Genomic DNA, 6,869 nt, shown 5'->3' on the forward strand with positions numbered 1-6,869 from the left:
ATGTATTTCTTTTCTCCAGCATTTTATTGTCATTACACTGTCACAAGTACAGAGCAACGAAATTAACTCTCTGCATTTAACCCATCCCCTTGGGGAGCAGTGGGCTGCCATTGTGTGGTGCCCAGTGAGAAGTGTGTTGCTCAGGGACCCAGAGCGGCAGTCCAGCTTGAACGCGGAACCTCAGGAATTCCAAGCGCAATGTCCTAACCACTAGGCTGCCACTCCCCAAAGCAGGAATTAGTGTGAAGGGTCTTGCCTAAGGTCCCACACTGGCAGCTCATTTGTCCCAGCTGGGATATGAACCGTGTTTGCAGGACGGGTGACTTACCACTTGAGCTAGCCAGCCACTAAATGATAAGTGATATGATATGAAAGAAGATAAAAAGATATGAAAGGATCAATACGTTCCAGGAAAGTTACATTTGGTATGGCAGCTTCAGAAAGAGACTTAATTACTTAACAGTGGAAAGTGTTCAAGCATCATTGACTATAGTTATGTCGGAGGGCTGGAGTTTGCAGGCTTTGGTTGGTACAGTGCCTGTTTTCAGTACTGATTGCATGAGAGGTGGAGTAAACCCTGGAAAGATCTCAGTCCATCACAGGAACTGAATCACTTAAACTAGTTTAATGAAATCATTTGTTCAAAAGATTTTTTCCCTTAATTATTCAGCTCATGCAATTACAGTTTGCTTTTAAAGGACAAATAGGCATAAAGTACGGCCTCACTCCCATTAAGATTCCAAATAAGTCAGTCAGTCAGGGACTGACCGACTGACCGACCTACCACTAATAGAACCCAGTACTAATCACTCACAGATTCATACAGAGAAGGTGGTTTAGTGCTGTTTCCTGTAGGCTTCATTTGGCGAATCACTCCACAGGAGCATTTCTCTGTACTTTCAGTATTCTAGCTTGGTAAAGCTAACACACAACATAAATACCATAGACATTATTGCATTTAATTGAATTTGAAAATATCACTACAATGGATGAAAACAGCTGTTGTGAAGTGCTCTGAAATAATAAAGGTTCACCACAAGAGGACTGTTCTCGGTGAATGATAACTTTTTCCTCCTCACTGTCTGGCACTGTCAGTCATAAGTCCTTAAATATTTTTGCCAATCAGCATCTTGCAGCCAGTTTACAACCCATCCCTGATCCATAGTGTGTTTGTTTGTGTGTTTGTTTTTAGCTGCTGCATCTTTCATAGGACCCGCTTAACTGAATTTGGTCCTTCAAAGGACGTGACAATGAAGAGACAAGAGTTCAGCAATAGAATTGAACCTACCAGCCTTCTCCGGCTGTCCGACGGATCTGCAGCAGATCCAACACAGCCCCTAAGAGGTTGAGCCTCTCTGGGAGTGACGTTTTTTTGGTGTGTTATCCAATCAGGGCTCTACATTCTCGCTGCTTACCTAGACCGAGGTTCAAACCTAAACAAGGATTTCTTATAAAGGCTGACAGGCAACCTCCTGCTACTCCAGAATGGAGGGGAAATCAGAATAAATAGCTGAAATCAGGTACATTTTACCCATATTTAATGCAGGTTAATGACTACATTTGTGAGGTTTGACAATGCATGATTTATCATATTTTTAGCCTCCCTTGTATTCAGTGAGAAATTTAATCTGATTGCAGTATATTTTTTTCTGTCGTATTTGTGTGTGTGTATATACAGTATATATATATATATATATATATATATATATATATATATATATATATATATATATATATATATATATATATAAAACTAGAAGATAGAAATGTTGTAATTCCCCTGGAGAGAGTTTCAGTACAACACTCCCTGCACTTAAATTTATCACCACTAAGTCATACTCTACAGGCTTAGCACATACAGGGCATTCAGCTTTATTTTTTTCTGTCTATATGAAAATAGCCCGGATTTTTTCATTATTTTACGATTTGAAACTTGCTTTCAAATCTGCTGTCTTAAGATAAAAAATCATCTTGCAAAAGTTTGAACCATAACTTAGTTGTGTAAACATGGCATTTAAAATGCTCCCTTTTCACACTAGCATTAGGAAGTAAAAAAGCTTTCCTGAACTGTAAGGTTAGCTATATACCTTATCAGAGAATATGCCCTCTCTTCTGGACAATGTCATGTCAGTATTGAAGAAATCCTTAGGACTGGCTGACGTCCAATTGGAAATGAAAAAAAAAAAAATCTGTCCAGGCGGATAATGAAAGCTGCTGCAATATAGGACACCGTGAGCCTTCCCTCTTTATGATGTTGTGTGTTGAAGCTTTTACCAGAGAGTTGGTTTCGACTCACCAGGGGTTTCCTTCTTTCTCAGAACAATAATCTGAGACTTCAGAACAGACAACTAACAATGTGGAATGTGTTGATATACAATCCATGTTTTTTCTGTGTGTCTCCAGTTTATATTTTATAGCTGCTTCAGTCATGCAGACACTATTGTTCTAAAGTATTAAACACAACTTAATCACAAAAAAACGTCAACTGGGTTTTTATCATGTAAAGACATAATAAAACACCCAAAGGACCTCAACAGTTACAGGCTAATAAGCACAAATATTTCAAGCTGGTCCTAAACCTTGTTAATCCCCTGGTTAGGTTATAATGCAGTTCTATAGGGGGGTATACTAGGGCCAAAGCTTGGAGAGGGTGTAATTCCATCACAGGGCAACACTGAGGCAACCTGGAAAAACAATAGTGAAGTGCACAAATACAGCTAAAGGCAATTTAGCTATGGTGTCATAGTGGACTATAATCTACTATTAATAGAAAATGATAACCATGTTGTGATTCATTTAGTTTGTAATTTGAAAAAAAAAATAAACATCCTACTCATATAATACATAATACAGTTTTATGCCTTTCTTGCAATATTACATGCTATTATTCATTCCCATTATTTTCTTTTTTACTCCCTGTATAATCACTTTAAGGGTCATAGGTGGTGGAGGGTGGGTGGAGGAAGATACTGCTGGGGATGCTTATTATAGCTGGCTGCATGTCTGCCACAGAGCCAAGACAAAAAAAAAAACATGGACAAATATGTTTCATTTGGGTGAATGTTAATGAATGAGTCAGGTAAAGAACAAATGGAATTTTCCAATTTTTGGTCCAACAGTTAAACTTAAAATCATTCACTCCCAATGTAGATTTAAATCAGAAATTACCTTCCCTCAGCTATAAAGTTGTTTGTAGAAATGTATTGGAAAATAAGACTAGTGTGCCTAAGTAGATAAAGACTAGTAATCTGAAGAAAAAAAAATCTCTTTCTAATCCACAATTTATAAATAATTACCTGTAGGAAATTATCTGTATATTTCTCATTATTTTCATAAGCATTTTTTCCTTTACAGCAATCAAAGCCTTTTTTACAGTTGTTGAGCAATTTGTAGCATGTTTTCACTTATATTTGGACAATTCATATTAGGTGATAAACTGCTACATACTGTAACTGTTAACCATGATGTCCCTCACACCAAGCATGCTTGTAGTGAAGTGGAGAGGAAAACTCCCTTTTAACAGGAAGAAACCTCCAGCAGAACCAGACTCTGTGTGAGAGGCCATCTGCTGAGCCCAACTGGGGTTCAAGAAGACAAAAGCAGGCATAGGAAAAGAAGCAGAGATATAATCTGCTCCTCAGGTGGCCCCGTCCAGCAAACACACAGCCAGGCATACAACTTCTGAGCCAGCTCCTATGCCAGGGATTAAAAGAGTGCACATATAGTTAGTCACAGTCAGAGAAACAAGACTCCACTGAAAAATGGGCAAAATACTAACATCTATAAACAAATGCGTTGATGGCAGCAGCACAGCTGACTTTCCTCTCCAGGATGATGTTACAGCCAAACAGGATCAGAGTAGATGAAGCTACCAAGATCAGAAAAAGCAGCAAGACATAACATTAGAGATTAAACTAACAAATACTGCAGAATGGGAGAATAGAGATAGAATGAAGCTTAGATGAGGATAATAGTTTTACTACCTCTGAATGTTCAACTGGATCAAATCATTCTATACCAAGTTTAGATTCTATAGTTTCCTCAGATGCTGCCTCCCCCTTCAGAGATAAACTAATCATATTTAGAGGGATGCTAATTATCTTATTTTTAATACTGTAGAATCAATCTTGTTCACAAAAAATCCCAAAAAATGATTATTGCTAAAAGCAGGGGCAATTTAACAGAGCTATGGCTATGGATGAGTTTGGCAACAGTATTATAAAGAAATCTAGGATTATTCTTATTCTCCTCTGTTAATGAGGAGAAATATGCTGCTCTTTACAAAGATTTCTGTTGTAAAGAAGTAAACTGTTTTTCCAGACTAGGTAGGATTCCTTTATAGATATAGAGCGTCATTTTCTCTGCAGGTTCCTAGTATTTTACTTCAAAGTGTGCGGGCCTGCATTAAACCAGGGGGCCAGCTTTCTATTTTTAAAGGTTTTTTCAAAGGGGCTACTTTGTCTAAGGCAGTATGCAGAGAACTAGCAACCCTGTCAACAAAGTCATCAACCTGTAAAGGGGAATAAACTAAACTTTTGCCCTCTGCAGCACTGCTTAGGGACACAGAGGAGAGAGAAGGTGAAACGATTCTTTAAAATGTATAACTGCACTATCTGACAATGATCTGCTAAAGAGAAATCTTATTTGGGGGAGGAGAACTCTGTTAAAGTAATTCTGAAGGTAATCAAAAAGTGGTCAGAGAGGACAGGGTTGTGAGGAAATACCTTTATGTATTCACATTCAATGCCATATGTCAGCACAAGGTCCAAAGTATGAAGATGAGAATGTGTGGGACTAGTCACATTTTTAACAAAGTCTCTCAATTGTAAGACAACATTAACAGCTGCATTTAGGCTATCACCTTCAATGTCGGCATGGATGTTAATGTAAAATACCCACTATGATGACCCTGTCAGTATTCAAAACCAAATCAGATAGGAACTCTGAAAGCTCATCTAAAAAAATCAGAGTAAGGACCCGGTGGACAATACAAAGTTACAAAAAGAAGACGTTTTCTTGCTTTGCAATTTGGGTGAGGGGAATTAAGGGTTAAATATTCAAAAGGGTTGTAATTATTATCTGAATTTTGAGTAATCAGTAAGTCATACTGAAAGAATATTGTTACTCCTCCTCCTCTTCTAGAGTTTCTTGGTGGTGAAAACTTAAATAACCAGAGGGAGTTGCCTCATTTATGCACCCATAATCCATACATACTGTAAATTAATTTGATTATAACAAATTAACAAAGTTATTTTAATCTTAATTAGATTATCGTGATTTACTCCTTTAGGATTCTTTTCTAATTTATTTGATTTTGGTCACAACCAAGACACTGTCTGGAAGGAGCAATGAATGGGTAACAGTAGAGAAGATGCAGAGAGGTTTGTTAAGCTACGACTCAGGTTTTCAGAGGACTAATCCAATTGGCCAGATTCCTAGAAAGAAGAGCTGCACCATTAAAAGTTGGTGCATGACATTTTTCTAATTCAGACCAGGTTTTCCCCAAAAGGTTTGTCAATTATTAATGAAGACACAACCTAGAAGACCAGCAGATGAATGACGACATACAGCTAAACATGTCATCACTGGTCAGATCAAGGAGGGGACCAGTGATGACATGAGAAGAACATGTAAGGAAAAACATGATTCCAAAAGTATTAAAGCTACAGTGTGTAACTTTTAGCGACATCTAGCGGTCAGACTGCACACTGCAGCAACATGAACATCTCCCCCCCACCGCTTCTCCCCCCCAACAGTACGGCGAGCGTTACGGGACAAAATGTCTTCCACGACGTCCGCATCACCTACCTTCTCAAGTGATGAGGTTTGTTTAATTAGATAATTTTACAGATAGTATTTCATTAGTCTGTGTAGGGAATAGATTTCATGTAGACTTAAGATAATAAATATACCCGTTATTTTTTCTACATCGTTGTGACGTTTTGGCGATCTCGCAATCGCTAGTTTGTTGGCTCTGCGCTGCCGTAGCGCAAAGATGTCTGCCTCCATGGCTGCGAGACCCGCTCCTATGTAATTATAAATAACGAATTCTAAGGCAACGCAAATATTAAGGTTAAGAGGCTGAGCTCGTAGATGATGATAAATAACATAGTTATGTATAATATATTACATTTCTGACTGTATATCCCTGTAATTATTACACACTGTAGCTTTAAGATCTAAATCTGTTACAAAAATGCTAAAGAAAGAATAGAGTTGCATTTGCCTTTAAAAGCTTTTTTAGAAGATCTAAAACCAAATTTATTAGTCCATCGTTGGATTTAGCTCAAAGATTGTTTAAAATTTCAAGCTTCACTTCACCTTTTTTGAGCTCCTGCCTGGTTAGAGACCTTTGACCTTGTCTTGCCCATATTCACCTATTCACGCACACATTCACGATGGCAAGCTACATTGTAGCCACAGCTGCCCTTGGGCTCACTGACAGAAGCAAGGCTGCCGTACACTGGCGCCACCGGGCCCTCTGACCACCATCAGTAGACAATGCAGGTGAAGTGTCTTGCCCAAGGACACAACGACACTGAAAGTCGGAACCGGGGCTTGAACAGTTAATCCTTCGATTTCAGGGTAAACTCCTACATCCAACGCCGCTGTCGCACAATTGCACGGAATTTTAATCAGAGAAATTTGTCAGTCAACCTAACATTCTTTTTAACTGGAGGAGGCTGTCAGGCGACAACCAAACAAGCTGAATACAAAAGAAACCCCAAAGATCCTACACAAAGACTTAAACTTATAACCCCAGTGCCGTGTTGCCAAACCCTTATACGGTGTCACGTCTCATTATTGTTCCTCTTCAAGTGTATTCAATTATTGTTGACCAGGTTATCAAACCAAAGTAAAATACTTTT

Source organism: Cyprinodon variegatus, unplaced genomic scaffold (genome assembly GCF_000732505.1).
Source record: "Cyprinodon variegatus isolate N-32 unplaced genomic scaffold, C_variegatus-1.0 Scaffold709, whole genome shotgun sequence".
Lineage (NCBI taxonomy): Eukaryota > Metazoa > Chordata > Actinopteri > Cyprinodontiformes > Cyprinodontidae > Cyprinodon > Cyprinodon variegatus.